This window comes from Capricornis sumatraensis, chromosome 7 (assembly GCF_032405125.1).
Source record: "Capricornis sumatraensis isolate serow.1 chromosome 7, serow.2, whole genome shotgun sequence".
NCBI lineage: Eukaryota > Metazoa > Chordata > Mammalia > Artiodactyla > Bovidae > Capricornis > Capricornis sumatraensis.
The window spans coordinates 62,374,278-62,393,935 of record NC_091075.1 but is presented as its reverse complement, the minus strand read 5'-3'; the positions used below and the strand labels follow the sequence as shown (position 1 = coordinate 62,393,935).

The following is a 19,658-nucleotide window of genomic DNA, read 5'->3' as shown; positions in this document are numbered from 1 at the left end:
TTTCATTGAAGTCAACATTTTTGGAAGTTAAAAAAAAGAACAGACTAGTACATCTATGTACAATAGGACTATGGTTATTATTCAGATGTATACATTACATGTTACAGATGCTTAGTAATTTTGTGAAACAGCACCCCTCCCGCCCCTGATTTTTTTTTAATTAAAGCATTAAATTGTACAAATTACAGATCTGTTCCAAAATATACTTACATTAAATAAAATACGCATTTCAGTAAGAGATCTACAGTGAATGACTGCATTCTGGGAATCTTCACGACACGTAGGCAGGGCCGACATTTGTGGGAGGAGCTAAGAGACTTCGCACCAATCACAGTTTGTTTGTAGTGGGTTTCTGACGGCCAATCTGCAGGCTACACTGAGCATCAGCATCACCTGCGCTGGACTGACGGGGGAGGGGAGAAGCAGCTCTAGCCTCGACGCTGAGTTCATTTTCAGTTCATTCTCAACAGCCTGTACAGTACAGTTTCAAAAAAGTAAACACGTTAAGGTAAGCAGACAACTATTTAGAACCCCAGACACATTTTCTGGCTGTATTTATTTGGAACTCTCCGGCTACAATGGGCGGTCGAGAAGAGGTTCTTCCTCAGGACAACACAGTCACAGGACTCGGACAAGCCGGCGGGACTGAGGGGAGCTGAGGATGGGGAGAGGTTCCTCTGGTTGCGGGTGGAGCCCATCTTCTCACGCACAGTCCGCGGCCCTGCGGTCCTCTCTGCATATCATCTGGCGTAGCGCTTAATGTGGCCCTCCACTTTATTCCGGAAGTCCTCCTTGTCTCGCAGATGATGTTCCGCAGCGTCAGTATTCAGTGGATCATCAAAATCCAACAGATGAGTAAACAAAGAGTTTAATCCCCAAAGAACATCCTTCAGCATCCTTGTGGGGGCCCAGCTGGTGCCATCGATTGAGTGTTCTCTCAGTTCAGTTCAGTTCAGTCGCTCAGTCGTGTCCGACTCTTTGCGACCCCATGAATTGCAGCACACCAGGCCTCCCTGTCCATCACCATCTCCCGGAGTTCACTCAAACTCAGGTCCATCGAGTCGGTGATACCATCCAGCCATCTCATCCTCTGTCATCCGCTTCTCCTCCTGCCCCCAATCCCTCCCAGCATCAGAGTCTTTTCCAGTGAGTCAGCTCTTCGCATGAGGTGGCCAAAGTACTGGAGTTTCAGCTTTAGCATCAGTCCTTGCATATAACACCCAGGACTGATCTCCTTCAGAATGGCCTGGTTGGATCTCCTTGCAGTCCAAGGGACTCTCAAGAGTCTTCTCCAACACCACACTTCAAAAGCATCAATTCTTCGACGCTCAGCTTTCTTTACAGTCCAACTCTCACATCCATACATGACCACAGGAAAAACCATAGCCTTGACTAGACAGAGCTTTGTTGGCAAAGTAATGTCTCTGCTTTTGAATATGCTATCTAGGTTGGTCATAACTTTTCTTCCAAGGAGTAAGCGTTTTTTAATTTCATGGCTGCAGTCACCATCTGCAGTGATTTTGGAGCCCCCAAAATAAAGTCTGACACTGTACATATCTCACCGGTCTTGGTGATGTTGGGGTGCCAGATCCTGGTCAAGCATTTCACTTTGGGAGGCTTGGTTTGAGGAGCATGACAGTCGTCTCTCAGAATCTCACCACACAGGTCATCTCACAGATACAAAATCTTTGTAATGAAAATTTTTATCTTTGAGACCAAATCTAGAGAATATGTCACCATCCAAATCTGTAATTTTTCTAGTACTCTAATAGTGTCACCTTTCGAATCACCATGTTGTATGCATCAGAAACTTCAGTTTCAAACTGAAATTTTCCACCCTGGTAGTAACCCTCATCTGGGGTGACAGTTAGCTGAAAGCAATGAAGCTTGTTTGGATCAGGAAAATGCACTTTACACGTACAAGGTAAATTAGCTTCAAGTTCTGCAACCTCTTTAACAAGCAGCCTGTCCTTCACAGATACCCGCGGAGTGGAGTCAGAGGCTGTGGCTGACGCCCGGGACCCTTTAAGACCATCATCCCGCTTCAGCTTGCTTGCCAGCATCAGCATCACTGCTGCCTTTTTCATGGGCACCCGGAGACAGGCGAGGCAGCCCGGCACCCAACACCATGCCCCAGCCGGCCTGTTGCAGCCAGATGCGGCCCCTCACAGCTAGCACTGGCTCCGGGTGGCGGGCCGGCTCCTGATTTTTAACCCTCAGTACATTCTTGAGAATGGAGAGTGGTACTAAAGCAATTACTCTTTGCCAAATAGTTACCTGGTATTTGATAAGCTAGTAAGGTTACACTGAAAATGAAAAGGGGCACATTGTTTAAATATGCTGCTGGCCGCCATAAGTAAGTGAACTCAAGTGTATGGTCGCCAAATTGCCTACATTAGCCCTTGACCCCTGAGTACTTTCTCCATTCAGGTCTTATGGGATTTCAGTGCATGGGATTAAACTAAGCAGACTGATGACTAAGGAATCACCATTTTTGGCAAATGAGTTATTTTCAAAGCCCAGTTTTATGGTTATCGGGAAAATTGTAACATAACTGAGTTCTTTTGGAGGTCATAAAGATCCAGCTCTCTTTTCTTACTTTCTGTTGAAAACTCTCCTTAGTGAGGCATTTATCCCCATAACCAAAGCCATTGCTTCTTATATTTCTTTAATCCTGATCTTGTTTGAAAGGAGTTATATCCAGAGCACAGTTTCTTCATCCATAACTAAATTTCTTTTGGACATTAAGACAGCTTGTATGTAATTATATAATTAAAAATCTTCCTTAATCTGGATTTTACTAAATCCATAACTGTTTTAGCCAGTAAAAGCAAATTATATTTCGGCTTTTCTAACTGATCTATATACTTTGAGCATCTCTTTTGGGACTGTAGTTCCCTTTGAATTATGAGATAGAAAATACTGTCTGTGACTGTTAATGCTTGTGGAGGTAGCATTTGGTGTCCTTGTTCTGGGGCTGATGTTCATTTTACTGGCTGGATTCACATTTGAAATTAAAGTGGGATAAAAAGAGTTTTTTTCCCACCAGATGCCTTCATCCTATTTTTATATAGCATATTGTTATTTCTAACTGTAAAAGTAGACATGATTATTGTGGAAAATTTGCATACCACAGGAAAATATGAAGAAAGTAAAAATTATTCTACTCTATTTTTGTTATCTTTAATTAGCAACTATTCAAATATTGACTTGTTTTCAGTCTTTTTTTCTAGATATAGATACTTTAAAAAAATTGGGATCACATTGAACGTATCATCCATCCTATAGCCAGCACTCCCCAGTGAACACTGCTTAGAAATATTTTCTCATTTTGTTAAGTATCTTACATATTTAAAAAAACTGTTTATCTGTTGCCAAACATTTGTTTTAAAATTGCTTAATATGTTATTGTAATGGAAAACTTTTTGTACATATCTTTATGTACATCTTGGACTTTTTTAAAGGATAAATTCAATCTTTTAAAGATTTATTGGTTTCAAGGAATGACAAGTAATTCAGTTTGTCCTCTATAGCAATTCTGGATAAGTCCTCCTCTGCAAGAATCTGACTTTAAAACACCATCATGTTGGTCTCTCCAGAATGGTACACCTTATTTATTAACAAGACCATCAGGGAACTTCTAATAAATAAATTTTTCATGTAACTGAAACACCCTTAAAAGTGTTCACCCTTAAAAGTAGGTTACTGTAAAACCTAAAATGTGAGTGAGATTCTTTGTAAAATTGTATGGCATATATTTGGAGAAGGAAATGGCAACCCACTCCAGTAGTCTTGCCTGGAGAATCCCATGGACAAAGGAGCCTGGCGGGCTACAGTCCATGGGGTGGCAAAGAGTCAGACACGACTGAGCGACTAACACACACACACGACATATATTGCTATTGTCTTTAGCATAATGAAAATATGTGAAAATCATAACTTAACTCCTCTCATTTAAATCATAAGCATCCTTATAAACAGTGGTTATTATACAGTCAGTTCTGCTAAAGTGCAGTACATGTGTTTCTAAAAACTGCCATGCTATGCAGAATCATAACAGGCTGCCTCGCCGCCCTGCCCACCCCCCACCAGTGCTTAAGGGAAAAGTGGGATTAGAGACATACACTCAAAAACCTTTCTCGGTGACATGCTAAAAAAAATAGAATGGGAACTGGATAAAAATTGGAGCACAATTTTACACATATTTGTTGGGTTAAGAAATAAATAGATAAAAAGTACACGACAGCACTTTACCTTGAGGAAACCCTGATGCTTCCTGTGGACGGAGGCCCTGGAAGGGTTATAGCTTGTGAGTCATTGTGAGGTGATGGCGGGGGGGTAACCTGAAATCAGACGCTGAGTTGGGATACCGGGTGCGGAGCACCGTGGCTTGGCACCCTTGTGGGGAGCTGAGATCGCTGGCAGGTGTTTGAGGTGTGGCTTTGTGTATTCTGTGTAACCTTAGGCAGCGGGGTCCCACCCCGTGCAGTCTTCTGCCATTGCCGTGTGTTTCTTGCAGTGTGAAATCATGCCTAAACAAATGTGAAATTTGAGTTATGCTCAAGTTGTTCCCTGTGATATCAAGCACGAGAGTTAGAGGAGAACGGAGTGTACCATGTGGTACTACATTGATGTCTCAGGGATATTCGTGTAAAAACAGAAAAGCCTGGCTTAAGAGTCCACACTGTAACGTAACAATAACAATACGACAGTAATAAAAATGATGCTTATTGATGTTTGTGGGTTTCTGGCTCCCTGTAGTGACAGTACTTCCTGCCTCCTCCTAATGGACCTATTTCTCAATCTCTTACAGCTTTTAAACGAGTTTATCACACTTCTTAGAATAACGTCTTGTGTGAAGCCCAGTCAGTGTGGGAGAGCCTGACAAGTTTAGACTTCAAATTATGATTTACCTATGGTGTCTGTTATACCTACTGAAACTCGTTTATCTTATGAATGAGTTACTACCTGTGTATTCATTTGCAAGACTGTGAGAGGAAGTAACTGATGTTTTAAGTGAGATCATCATCACACAGAACTTTCAGATTTTCTGTTTCATTAGAAAAAAGTTAACAAGACTCTTCTCATTCCCACCTGCAAAAGTGAAGTGTGCTTAAGTGGGTACACCTGACGGGCATGTATAAGTTGTTGATGAATTTCTTAAGTTGTTATTGTTCACGTCTATTTACAACCCGCTTCTGTGTTTGTGAGATGAGCTCATCTTTGGAAGGTGGGGCAGGCAAGTGTGATTTCAGAAGACCTTCCCTCCCAAGTCGCAGTATAATTAGAAGTCCAGATCCTCCCTCAGTTGCTTTTTATGACTCCCTGAGAAGGACATTTTTACCGTGAATGGTTGCCAAGATGCCTTGCTGGTTCCTGCTTCAGTAACTTTAATAAGGTGACAAGTCAAAACGCCATCTAGATTTAGCAAGTCTCGTTAGTATTGTTCTGAAAGAAAAGTAGAGAACACAGTTCATCATTTAGATAGTCCAGTGAAATCTGTATTTTAATTATGCATAGAGACTCTGAATAGCAATGTGGTATTTTGATTTTTGATTTCTAATCTGACTTTGTTAACTTTTTGTCTCTGTACAATTTCTAGATATATTTGGGCTGCCTGACCTCACTGAGTCATTGCTAGTAATTAACAAACAGGACTTTGTGGGAAAAGGGAACTTGCCTTCTGAGCTTCGAACCAAAGACCTGGGAAAAGTAAGTGTTTTTCTAACTTGCTTTAAAAAAAAATTCTGTTTAATTTCTCTCAGAAAGTTAACAATGTGTCTGTCACTTTTCTACTTCCTTTCTCTCCTGGCTGTATAAATTTTATATGCGCTTATGGGCTTGAAACATGGAAAGGGACTCAGGAACCTTAAGAAAAAAAAAAAAAACCTTCCAAGATATTAGGATGATTTTCTGCATTGTGCCATTTCTTTGGGATTTCATAAGCTGAGTCCTCAAGGTTGTGATAAAATCTTTTACCAGGTGTTCAGAAGATAAATTCTAAAGGTAAGAGTGTAATATGGTGTGATAGAAAACTGAGTCCAGTTTTCTGAGCTTCAGGTATTTTAGACTTTTAAATAAGCTCTTTCGTTCTGAATTCTTTAGGATAAGAATGAAATCCATTTGGTTCTTTTCTTATCTGGAAAGGAAAATAAAATTGAAAATCACGTGTTCAATAAGTCCCTCATGTAGGTTGGGCTTGGAAGAATTGATGCACCTGTCAGTTTTATTATTTTACAACTTAGAGAAACTTGAAGATAGTTTGAAACACCTGTAGGAAGGCCTTGACTGAAAAACATTTGGTGCCATAGAGTTCAGTTTTATTCCCTCATCTTTTTGAAAAGAAAGGTAAAATGGGCCCTAAAAATAATAAAATCAGTCTGCTTTCTTGTCGCTATTACTTGAAATATGAGTGGCCCCTAAGAATGTGAACAAAATAGCACACACAGACTCATGCACACTCACACGTGCTCACCCACACCTCCTTTCTGGTGTGTTCCAAAAGCAATCTCATTGGCAATAGGAACTGTTTGCTCATTAAATCACTACATAGTTTTCTAAACTTTGTATTTTTTGTGTATTCTAACTCCTCTACGTTTCTGACAGTACAAATGAGATAGTTGAAACATTCCTAAAACAAAACAAGATAAAAGAACCTTACTCTAGAAGGTTCATAGAAGCATTAAACAGTAAGATCAGATTTTATCATTACATCGTTTGTCATGTAAATTTATTTATAACTAAATTGTTATATGGAAATAATTGTTATATGGAAATAATTATAGTAAGGTAAGTTATGACTCTTTTGAAATTAAGTAAGATAATCATACTGAAAAAATATTATACACACCACAGAATATACACACACACTGCAAAAACACTTTCTGAGAGCTATGAAGTCTCAGCTAAAATATAAATTCACTGAAAGCAAGGACTTTGAAAATTTTCTCCAAAAACATTTTTCTGTTTAGAGTGATATATTGGCAGTAGTGATATACTGTGATATTTTTTAAAAAATGTCCGTGAAATTTTTAAAAAATAATAGCAATATGTTTATTAATAGTTGAGTTTTTAGTTTGCATTCACATATTGACCTTAAAATAATGGAAATCCTATGTGGTCTAGTTGTTATTCCATCCTGGAAGGATATTTGAAAGAGGATTATGTTGAAAGTCACCAATCTGTTCACAGAAGTGGAACGAAAAGAGCAAAAGATTAATTCTCTGGGCTTTAGGATCTCAATATTTGCAGTGGTGTTTGGATTGGAACTATAACAGCCCCAGAAAGTGAGCTACTTAGACTGCCTTTCAAATGATTTAGCATTTCTTTAAAATTTTATATAGTCCCTGGTGAAATAGTTTCCTTCTGTTACACCAAAATATTCCCTTTGTGACACTGCTGTATAAGTTACATTTCCATTTTGTAGAAGCGAGGCATTGGTAGGACCTTTGATCACCATAATAAACTGAAAACAGTCCCTGTGGTACCAGAGGCACCACGGCAGAAGACGCTTACTGAAACTGATGTCATAGGTGAAGATTTGTATGCATGAAGGATGTTCACAGGTGACTCTTAGGTTTAAAAAAAAGGTGATTATAATGTGGATGCTACACATAAATCTAGTCGTGAAGAACTAGTTGTATGGAAGTAAACAAGGGAGAGGGCAGGACAGAGAGAGATAGAGGCAGGTCCCTTCTGAAATTCACAGAAGCCACAGGCGAATGTTTCTAATAGCACTTTGAGAGCCTCTGTCCATGGGATTCTTCAGGCAAGCATACTGTTGTGGGTTGCCAAGCCCTCCTCCAGGGGATCTTCCCAACCCAGGGGTCGAACCCACCCATCTTAAATCTCCTGCACTGGTAGGCAGGTTCTTTACCACTAGCACCACCTGGGAAGCCCGTATAAGAGGTACTTAAATGAATTAGTGACTTATTTTGGGGGAGGTAAATGCACAGTGTTAGGGGAAATTCAGAACCCTAAACAACCACCATACTTCCTTTGAACTCCCACTTGTCCTGTGCTTTTATTTTTTCCTAATCACAAACATGTTTTCAAAGTCTTCCTTGTTTCAAGTATGAAATTATTTGAAGTATGTTTCTGAAAACTTGAGTCTATGACAAGATTAGATGCACTTTTGAAAAATTAGGCATGGATTATTTAAAAGAAGTAGAAAGTAGCTTCTATTTTATTATCATCTTTTTTAAAATTTAAATTTATTTAATTGGAGGCTAATTACTTTACAATATTGTATTGGTTTTGCCATACATCAGCATGAATCCGCCACGGGTGTACACGTGTTCCCAATCCTGAACCCCCATCCCACCTCCCTCCCTGTACCATCCCTCTGGGTCATCCCAGTGCACCAGCCCCAAGCATCCTGTATCCTGCATCGAACCTGGACTGGCAATTCGTTTCTTATATGATATTATACATGTTTCAATGCCATTCTCCCAAATCATCCCACCCTCTCCCTCTCTCACAGAGTCCAAAAGACTGTTCTATACATCTGTGTCTCTTTTGCTGTCTTGCATACAGGTTTATTGTTACCATCTTTCTAAATTCCATATATATGTGTTGGTATACTGTATTGGTGTTTTTCTGTCTGGCTTACTTCACTCTGTATAATAGGCTCCAGTTTCACCACCTCATTAGAACTGATTCAAATGTATTCTTTTTAATGGGTAAGTAATACTCCATTGTGTATATGTACCACAGCTTTCTTATCCATTCATCTGCTGGTGGACATCTAGGTTGCTTCCAGGTCCTGGCTGTTACAAACAGTGCTATGATGAACATTGGGGTACACGTGTCTCTTTCAATTCCGGTTTCCTCAGTGAATGCCCAGCAGTGGGATTGGTGGGTCATAAGGCAGTTCTACTTTAATGCATATGTGTTTCTTTTTATGTTAATACTGCCAGCGTATAATATGCTATGAATTATTTGGTACCTTGCCTTTTCCACTTAATAAATCATGAATTCCCATGCTAATAAATGTTTGTCTACAATATCATTTTTAGTGAAAGAGAAACAAGTGGATCATAGCCTTTTGTTTAATTTGAGGTGATCCTGGCTTTCAGTTAGAAGGGAGTATAAATATGTGAAGTATATAGTGAGAGTTTTTCATCTGCAAACAGATAATAGACTAGAATTCACCTTCTACAATCTCTATAGAGTGTTTACTGTAACCAGACATGTTCTGAATAGGAGGCTTATGGGACTAAATATGTTTTCAAAATGGTGAATGTCACTGTTTGACAGGCACTGTGTGTAAAACTTTGCATCTTCTTCGGTCCTTTTGTTATGTTACAGGAACGTGGGTGACATGTTCCTCCTGCTTAGCTGTCTTCATCAATATTTCTGTGCCTACGGAAGGATTCTACCTATGTTATTTCTCCCTCCCAAGAAGCTCTAAATATCTCAGATGAGGTGATGTGTTCAGAAGGAACATTTCATAGACTTTGGGATATAATTTCTTGGAATAGATCGAAATCCACATCAGTAGGAAATGCAAGATGTATTACAGATCTTTGTATGCCTTCTCAGTTTTAGTTCATTTATTAAACCAATATTTTTTGCACAACTACCGTGTGCCGGGCACTGTGTTCAGAGCTCATTGTTCAAAGATGAATTAGATATGCTCTTGCTTTCAAAGAACTTAGTTTGAGTTTCAAATTCAGATTCAAATTACATTTATTCAGTGTGTACTATGTGACGAACAGTGAGCTGGATATTCTTAAATGAGGTGTTTGACCACTAACATTCAGTAATGATATTCACTGATCCATCTCTTCCAAAATAAATCATGAGTAGAATTTTCTCATCTTTAAGTTTTTCTTTTATTATAGTTTCCTAAACTTTTGGTATCTGCTACTACTTGTTAAATTAGCAAATGGAAAAAAAAAGTTAGTAAACAACAAGCATTTAATTGATCAATTTAGAACAGTGATTTAAAAAACGTGTATATATATCTATACACGTATGAACATGTGCACACATACGCACATGTAATATTTGGGAATATGCATATAATATGGGGCTTCCTTCATGGCTCAGTGGTAAAGAATCTGCCTCCCAATTCCGGAGACATGAGTTTGATCCCTGGGTTGGGAAGATGCTCTGGAGAAGGAAATGGCAACCTACTCCAGTGTTCTTGCCTGAAGAACCCCATGGACAAAGGAGTCTAGTGGGCTATAGTCCATGGGGTTGCAAAGAGTTGTCAGTTAAACATCACCAACAAAACAACAATGCATATAAGGTAGTTATCATTTCTCCTAGTAGGATAGTTCTTAGTTACCATGGTACAATTAAATATACTAAGAATTCTGATATTCTGCCCTTAGACTGGTTCCACTATCTGAATGAGTGTGGAAATCAAAGTATTGAGTCACTGGATTGTCACAGTAATTCTTGGGGTAGAGATGATTGAAACTCAGGGGAAAGGAACTTGGCAACATTCACACAGCTAAAAAATGTTTGAGTTAGGATTCTAATTGTAATCCATCTAACTTCAAAGCCCGTGTATTACCCATCTAACCCCGGAGAGCTGGTAGAGAAGATAGACTCACAAATGTCACAAGCCTGTGGAGGAAGGGCAGTCATTTCCCAAGGAATCAGGGATTTCTATGGCCTTGGGCATGTTCCCTATTTTCTCGAAGTCCATTTTGTCATTTTTAAAGGAGAGGGTTAGTATGATCTAGCAGGACCTTGGACCAGAGCAGTTAAGGGGCATTGGTAAGAGAAGAAATAATAGGTTTGGAACTGAAAGCCACTGCTAGCAGTTAACCCTGGGAGTGTGCTGGGAACTGTATTAAGAATTTTACGTACTTTATCTTATTTACTCTTATATCAGTTCTGAGAGGTAGATGTTATTGCCCCATTATAAGGATTTTGAAACTGAGGCTCCATGAGGTTAAATAACTTGTCTAATGTCACATTAGACATTAGACAATGGCTCAGCTGGTAAAGAATCTGCCTGCAATGTGGGAGACCTGGGTTTGATCCCTGGGTTGGGAAGATCCCCTGGAGAAGGGAAAGGCTACCCACTCCAGTATTCTGGCCTGGAGAATTCCATGGGCTATATAGTCCTTGGGATTGCAAAGAGTTGGACATTACTGAGAGACTTTCACTTCACCCACAACGTCACATAGCTGGGAAGTGGAGTGGTCAAGACTTAAACCCAGTTCTCTATGACCCTCGTGTTTATGCTCTTAACCACCATGCTATGCTTAGAAGTAATCTTTTCTATGTGTCAAAACTCCCTTAATACCCTACTCGAATCTCTCTGATAGTATGTTCTGATTTTATCTTTTATAGTTTTTAACTTGGGTATAGTTACTTACATAATGTTTAATAAACTGTAGTCTTGAGGGGGACTTCCCAGGTGGCACAGGGGTAAACAATCTGCCTACCAAGCAGGAGATGCAGGTTTGATCCCTGGGTTGGGAAGATCCCCTGGAGGAGGAAATGGCAACCCACTCTATTATTCTCGCCTGGAAAATTCCATGGTCAGAAGAGCCTGGTGGGCTACAGTCCATGCAGTTGCAAAGAGTCAGACACCACTGAGCACTGAGAGTGTGTGTGCATGTGAGCGTGTGCGCGCATACACACCCACACACACGCCCACACACACACACACCCCCCCACACACACACACCCACACACACCCACACCCACACACTCCCACCCACCCACACCAGCCTTGAGCACTGGGATCCAGTCTCATTCACATTTTTTATATGTTTTTCATAACTCTTTGCTCAGTAAATTTTTCTCAATAAAGTAAATAATTTCTAAGATATTTTGTCTCCTAAAATTCAATATTTTAAAATTATATATGTAAAGCTTCTGTTGCAGTTATATCAAGTGTAACTTAAAAGGGGGGAGGTCATTGGATTTTAGTGTGATATTTATTTATTTACCTACGTATCTAATAGTTTGATATCTAGATTGATCTGAAAAGTTTCAGGAAATTCCTAATTGCCATTTTATTTAAAAATTAATTTATGACTTGCTGTCCAAAACTAGACCAAGTTTGGAAGCTGAGACTAAAACACACTTCTAGTGCCTTTTGGGGAGAAGGCAGTGGCAACCCACACCAGTACTCTTGCCTGGAAAATCCCATGGACAGAGGAGCTTGGTATGCTGTAGTCCATGGGGTTGCTAAGAGTTGGACATGACTGAGCGACTTCACTTTCACTTTTCACTTTCATGCATTGGAGAAGGAAATGGCAACCCACTCCAGTATTCTTGCCTGGAGAATCCCAGGGACAGAGGAGCCTGGTGGGCTGCTGTCTGTGGGGTCGCACAGAGTCGGATACGACTGAAGCGACTCAGCAGCAGCAGCAGCAGTAGCAGCAGTGCCTTTTGGAGACTGTAAAGCTGCCTTGATGCTCCTTTGCTATGATAGGTATGAAACTGTCTTAAATAATATTTTTGAGTCCATAAAAATATACTACCCCATCATTCATGTAGGTGAGGACCTCAGTTTCTAAAAATATGTGGAGCCCTTGTGCTGATGGTCACTACCGTTGAGTGACTTGTCTGATGTCACATAGCTGGGGAGTGGCTGGACTCAGATTAGACAACAAACAGAAGTACTTTTCTGGTTCAGGGCAAATTATGGGAGATCCTTGGAGTCAGGCACCCTAGTTTCTTGGCTTATGAACTCTGTGACTTACGGCAAGAAAACATCTGTAACATGAGAATGGACAAGAAAACAGGTTATGAAAGTAGGTTCGTGTACCTGGTTCATTGGGAATTTGGGGAAAAAAATACCTGTATTCAGATGGGAGCCACTTTTGCTCAGATATTCTTTAAAGGCCAGAATTGTGAACTTGTAAGACAGAATGTGATGGTTCAGTATTATAGCGCATGTTTATCCCATGATGACCCTTGGCTGTTTTAAAGCCAGAGTTCACCTTCTCTTGTAACTATTGTGTTTACTTCTATGTGCTCCAAGGAGGTAGTTTAGACTGGGCTTCATGTTCTGTACGCTGGAGGAGAGTAGGAAAGAAAACATTTTCCAAAGAAAATGGAAAATGTTACTTGAGATCAACATTGCCACTGGGGTTTGAAAAACTCTGGGGTTTCTTTCATCTTCCAAGCAAGTAGCACAAGTGAGCAGTGAGGGAGGAAGGCAAACCCTGGGGAAGGTTCATAGCTTCTCTGCCTCTGTTACTGGAAAAGAGGAAGGTGAGGGCCCATAAATAGCTCTCATGGCAGGTCCAGGTGTGTGAGAGCACAGGGAGCCGCTTATTCCCCTGGCTGCTGCTCAGCCTGACAGGAAGGAGACCGCAGGAGAATGGGTCTCAGAGCCTGGCTCTACAGCAGAAACAAAGGTGTCCTGGCCATCACAGGCATGCATTTCATAAATTTCAAAGATTTGCACAAAGATTTGTGATGTTACTCCCTCTTGAGGTTTAATATCTGAGATTGCTAGAAGAGCGAGCAAATTGGATAAAAATACTCTTCAGTCTCAGTCTGATTCTTGCTTTTTTTGACTGCTTAGTTTTGCACTTCGAAGGAAGGGCAGTCTTGGCCTGTACATTCTTGATCATGAAAGCAGGAGCTGTCAATAAACACTGAATTTAAAAACCACTGCCAGGGTTACCTCCCCCAACTATGTGACCTTGCAAAAAAGCTTCAGTCTGCTGTAAGCTGGTAGTCCCTTAACACATGCATACCCTGGCAGGGAAAATAAAATCCCGTCTTATCCCTTTCCCTTTTACTTGTGAACTAATTGTTGTTTTCCTGCATTTAAAAGCAGATGTTAAACTCTCCCTTTGATGCTCCACAGCGGACAGACTCCAGTTGTGTGTTACGACTCCAAATGCATATCTGTGGTTAAATGAAGACCAGCTTTGGCAAATTACATTTTGATGGTTATGTTTTGATCTGGAGCCAGAGAACAGAATGGCAATTTATTCTTTCATCTGACACACATTTATTGGGTTCCTGCCTGGCCCTTCACATAAAGTGTTTTCAGATCTCACAAATATCACAGAAACCTTGCAAACATGATAGTGCTATCTCTATTTTATAGATAAGGAAAATAAGGCATAGAAAATGATGAGAAAACTTGGTCACGGTTCCATTGTTATTAAGTGAATGGGATTTGATCTTGGGTTTTTGGCTGACTCCTTAGAAAAGACCCTGATGCTGGGAAATATTGAGGGCAGGAGGAGAAGGGGATGACAGAGAATGAGATGGTTGGACGGCATCACCGACCGACTCGATGGACATGACTTTGAGCAAGCTCTGGGAGTTGGTGATGGACAGGGAAGCCTCGTGTGCTGCAGTACATGGGGTCACAAAGAGTGAGACACAACTGAGCGACTGAACTGAAAGCTGTTACTATGGCAGGGAGAGGGAGTTGGTGGGATAGGGAGATGGGACTGACTTTTCAGAGGAAATGATCGATGGAGCAAAGATCTTGAGGATTGGCATATAAAACAGTTGGTAAATCATGAGCCCCTGACTCATTCATTTATTCAAGCAGATATTGATTGAGTATCTGTTTTGTGCTGGACACACTCTGCGAGGTGCTGGAAATTCAGAGGTGGGCAAGTCACAATCCTTCACCACCTTCAAGGAGGAACTAGAAATGCAAGAAAGAGTGTTTGTTGCCCCCAAAAACCTCAGTGTCTTGGGTGGGAGAGTAGAATAGCTCTTATAAAGTTTTTTAAGATGTGGAAATTTTGATGCCTTAACCAAAGTTGTAGAGTTTATTCTTCTTTTCATCAGTATATATACAGTATATATACTGATGAAAAGAAAATTATCCACAAATAAACAGAGGGGTGGCTTCGCTAGGAAGCTTGGCATCTGTACTCCTTGGTTGGGCTGCTTAGGACGTGCAGAAATGGAGGCTGGAGTGAAACTATATTGAGTTTTAAACAGTGTGGTGAACAAAAATTTGAGCAATGAACTTTCAAGGACTGAATTTAATTCACCTTTGGAATCCCCTTTTTATGTAGGAGGACTTAGCACAGTGCCTGTGCTAAGTTCCCAGTAACTCTGGTTTATTGGTTCAGTGATGGGACATAAAATAAGGAAGAAAGGGGAAAGAAGCTCGTATGCTTGGTGGGTAGGAGGGTTAAGATAAGGTGATATCAAGGAGAAGTGGGATGGTAGCAGTGAAGTAAACCAATCAATAAGGAGAGCACATGCCATAAGACAGACTTGATTCATATATACAAACTGTATTAATACCCGAGGAGGGGAGGAGTTGTGTTTAGGGAACCTGGAAATGCCATTGGGTGTGGATGCTTGAGAGAGACTTCAGCTTTCTTTTCACCTTCTAATTGCACTCTTCTGACTTTCTGTTCACGTGTGAACCCACTCTTGTCCGCTTTCCCATTATGAACTTTATTCCACCTTTTTGAGACTTTCAGCTTCTAAGTGTGGTGAAAAGTGAAAGTGAAGTCGCTCAGCCGTGTCCGACTCTTTGGGACCCACTGGACTGTAGCCCACCAAGCTCCTCCATCCATGGGATTTTCCAGGCAAGAATACTGGAGTGGGTTGCCATTTCCTTCTCCAGGGGATCTTCCTGACCCAGGGATCGAACCCAGGTTTCCCACATTGCAGGCAGACGCTTTAACCTCTGAGCCACCAGGGAAGCCAAGTGTGGTGGTGGCTGTTTAATAAGTAGGGTGGCCCATAGGTGGGGTAGTCCTGACTGTGCTTGCTGCCTGGTATTGTTTTTGATGATGCCCCCTTTCAATATCAAATGTTCTGGTTTGGATGATAAATTAGATGGCCACCCTACTGATAAGGGGATTTGGTGGCATTCTGTATCTTTAAAAAAATAAAAAATCTTTACAGTGTTCAGACTGCTTTGATGAATTAATGTGGATGTAGTACTCATAAAATTATGTATTAGACTACTGTCTGATCTCTCATAAGTAGAAAGAAGAGAAAATAAGCAGTACCTGAAAAGATTCAGATGTAGAGAGGTATAAGCCAATTTCAACAAAAAGAACTTTAATTACAACTAATGTTTGGCATGTGCTTACTCAGTCAGTCAAGTTGTGTCTGTTTGTGACCCCATGGACTGCGGCCTGCTAGGCTCCTCTGTCCATGGGGATTCTCCAAGCCAAAATACTGGAGTGGGTAGGCATTCCCTCATCCAGGGGATCTTCCCAACTGAGGGATCAAGCCCAGGTCTCCCACGTTGCAGATGGATTCTTTACTGAGTCATCAAGGAAGCCCAGGAATACTGGAGTGGGTAGCCTAGCCCTTCTCCAGGGGATCTTCCCCACCCAGGAGTCAAACTGTGGTTTCCTGCATTGCAGGTGGATTCTTTACCAGCTGAGCTACCCAGGAAGCACCAGTGGCTGGCATAGCCGTATGAAAAAGGACAATTAAAGGTTGTCCTGAAGATGAATGGTGTTGAGGAGGTCTAGCATCCTTTGAGAAAATTTTGTCATGATCACTAGTTTTTATTTAGAGTTTCAGTGTTTCCACAACAGTGGTAATTTAATTTAGATGCATTTTCATTTGTTTTCCAAATAGATAGTAGAAAATAATTTCTTAGAACAGAGGTTTTGTCAGAGGTTTAAATAAATGAGTAGAGGGGAAATTGTTGAATTCAAGTGTTTTTTTCCTTAAGTCTGTTGAGTTATGTCTTTTGTTGAAAATCAAATGAGGCATTCACATAGTATGACTCAGAGCATACTAATAGAATATATGTTGGGATTTTTCTCCTAATAAATAGGATTAAATTGGTTTTATAGTTCATATATATAGATTTGCAGACACGAACTAGTATTTTGTCACACAGGTATATGTAAAAGCTTTTTAGGTGTTCAGGAAATGCGTGACAATAATTGCAGTATGAGGGTTGGATAGGATTAAAATCATGCTTATTAGGAGCAGTCTCTTCCATATTTTATGAGATAATGATGCATTTACCTTCAAGTCCCATAGTTTCTTTTTCCCTCCAGGGTTATCTTTCATGCTAGTCAAGCTCAGTTGTGACCTACTCTTTGCAGCCCCGTGGACTCCTTTCCATGGGGTCGCAAATGGGGGACTCTGCTTTCCCATTTTACACTGCACCTCTAGCTTGGAAACATGTTCTTAATTCCCTGTAGTAGATAAATTTGAGTTTATGATTTTTATGAGTTTATGAGAGTCCCATAAAATTGGCTACTAGATGTGGCAGAATGAGACCGACCCTCACGAGGCTGCCTCTCTGGCTTAGACACTGCCCCCATCGCCCCCTCCAAAAGTGATTGTCAGCATATTTGGTTGCAGAGACCAGGCATCCAATAGATTAAGGCTCTGGAAGAGTGAGGGTTTCCCTCTTCCTTCTGCCAGGTCTTTCCTTTCTCATATTAATTTCTTAGCTCTGCCTCTTCCCAGGATAATTGACAATGGCAAGTCCACCTCTCACAGGGCAGATCCTAACTGCTTTCACCAGGAATGGGATGACAGTGTTGGAGAAGGAAATGGCAGCCCACTCCAGTATTCTTGCCTGGAAAATCCCATGCACAGAGGTGTCTGGTGGGCTACACTCCAGGGGTTACAAAGAGTCAGACATGACTGAGTGACTGAGCACACACAGGATGACAACCACCACAGCTATCAAAACGTCCAGAGTCAATACAAAGTCTTCCGTATAATCCTAGGAGGTTCCTTTCCTAAGGCAGGGGTGAGTTGGTTTAATCATATTGGGCATATACTGATGTGGTCAAGAATCTTAAAGAAAATGTTTTGTGATCACTTCATACCTGTTAGAATGACTGTCATTAAAAAATACAAGAGCTATTGACTTCCCTGGTGGTACAGTAGATAAGAATCCACCTGCCAATGTAGGGGACATGGGTTTGATCCCTGGTAGGGGAAGATCCCACTTGCCTCAGAGCAACTAAACTTGTGCATCACAACTACAGAGCCTGTGCTCTAGAGCCTGTGAGCTGCAACTACAGAGCCTGTGTGCCACCTCTACTGAACCCTGCATGCTCTAGGGCCCGTGAGCAACAACTGTTGAGCCTGCCTCCCACAACTACTGAAGCCCGCACACCCTCGAGCTCTATGCTGCAACTACTGAGCCTGTGTGCTACAATTCCTGAAGCCCATGTGCCTTAGAATCTGTGCTTCATAAAAAGAGAAGCCACCACAATGAGAAGCCCATGTACCATGATGAAAAGTAGTCCCACTCACTGCAATACAGAAAGCCTGCATGCAGAATGAAAACCCAGCACAACCAAAAATGAAATAAACAAATTGTTAAGAAAAATGCAAGAGAGAAAATTGTTGGTGAGGATGTGGAGAAAAGGAGCTCTTGTGCACTGCTGTTGGGATTATAAAATCATGTAGCCACTATGGAAAACAGTATGGAGGTCTTCAAAAAATTGAAAATGGAACCACCATAAGATGCAGCATTTCCATTTGCTGAGTATATGTCCAGAGGAAATGAAATCATTATGTGGGAGAGATATTTGCCCCCACATGTTCATTGCAGCATTGTTTACAATAGTTAAGACATGCAAGTGTCCATCAACAGCTGAATGGATGGGTAAAGAAGCTGTGACATATATATCCAGTCAACTATTTTTTCAGACATCAAGAAAAAAGAAAATCTTGCTACTTGTAACAGAATGGATGGACCTTAACGGCATTATGCTAAGTGAAATAAGTCATACAGGGAAAGACACATTCTGTATGATCTCACTTATATGTAGAATCTAAAAAAATCCTGAACTTAGAGAAGCAGAGAACAGATTGGTGATTTTCTGAGGTGAGGGGTTTAGGGGTAGGGAGAAGTAATTAAAAGGTACAAACTTCTAGTTATAAGATAAATAAGTCATGGGAATGTAATCTGCAGCATGTGACTGTAGTTAACAATACTGTATTATGTATTTGAAAGCTGCTAAGAGATCCTAAAAGTTCTCATCCCAAGAGAAAAAAATTTTTAACCTTTTTATTTTGTATTGGGGAATAGCCAATTAACTAACTTACTGTGGTGATCATTTTGAAAATGATCAAGTAAATCATTTTGTGTAGAGACTTTCTGCCAGCAAACTAAAGTGGTACTCCCAGCCTTAAAGAGTTTTATTAGGAAAGATGGAGGAACACAGAAAACAGAAGTTCTAGTCCTGGTTTTGCTAACTGCTAGTTGTGTGACTTTGTATTATATAAGCATTCCTTCTAGGGGTCATCATTTGCTTATCCTTAAAATGATTTTCACATGCAATATGATTTTAAAGGTCCTTGTCAATCAGGAATTCTGTGCATCTATAATACCTCCTAAAAATACACAGTACAATTTTTGAACAAATTAAACCTCTCTGTATCTGATGATGGTGATTACCTTTGTAGACACCACCCTGGTTTGTGACTCTAGCTGTTCTGTGGAGACCCAGGCATTGATCTTGCTGGAAAAAGCCATTCCACCCATTATCCGATACTATTCTATTCTGTTGGTGTGCTTTTCATGTGCAATGGCAAATAGGCTTTCCAAGTATCCCCAGGGATTGTCTCATGCAAAAAGTTGTGAATTTGGTCCCTTATCAGCCTGAATGTTCAGAGAAGGCAATGGCACCCCACTCCAGTACTCTTGCCTGGAAAATCCCATGGACGGAGGAGCCTGGTTCTGCAGTCCCTGGGGTTGCTGCGAGTTGGACACGACTGAACGGCTTCACTTTCACTTTTCACTT

The 19,658-nt window shown here is 40.7% G+C and overlaps 1 long non-coding RNA gene and 1 pseudogene across 1 annotated transcript in view; one reads left to right on the top strand and one right to left on the bottom strand.

Moving 5' to 3' along the window:
* Window positions 1-740: 740 nt before the first annotated feature.
* On the bottom strand, window positions 741-2,069 carry LOC138082286 (NEDD8-conjugating enzyme UBE2F-like; annotated as a pseudogene).
* A 3,584-nt stretch (window positions 2,070-5,653) lies between these two features.
* Window positions 5,654-19,658, top strand: part of LOC138081738 (uncharacterized) — a 61,300-nt gene continuing 47,295 nt past the window's right edge. The window contains exon 1 of the long non-coding RNA XR_011145069.1: window positions 5,654-5,712. This is a non-coding gene — a long non-coding RNA (uncharacterized lncRNA). The remainder of the gene's footprint in view (window positions 5,713-19,658) is intronic.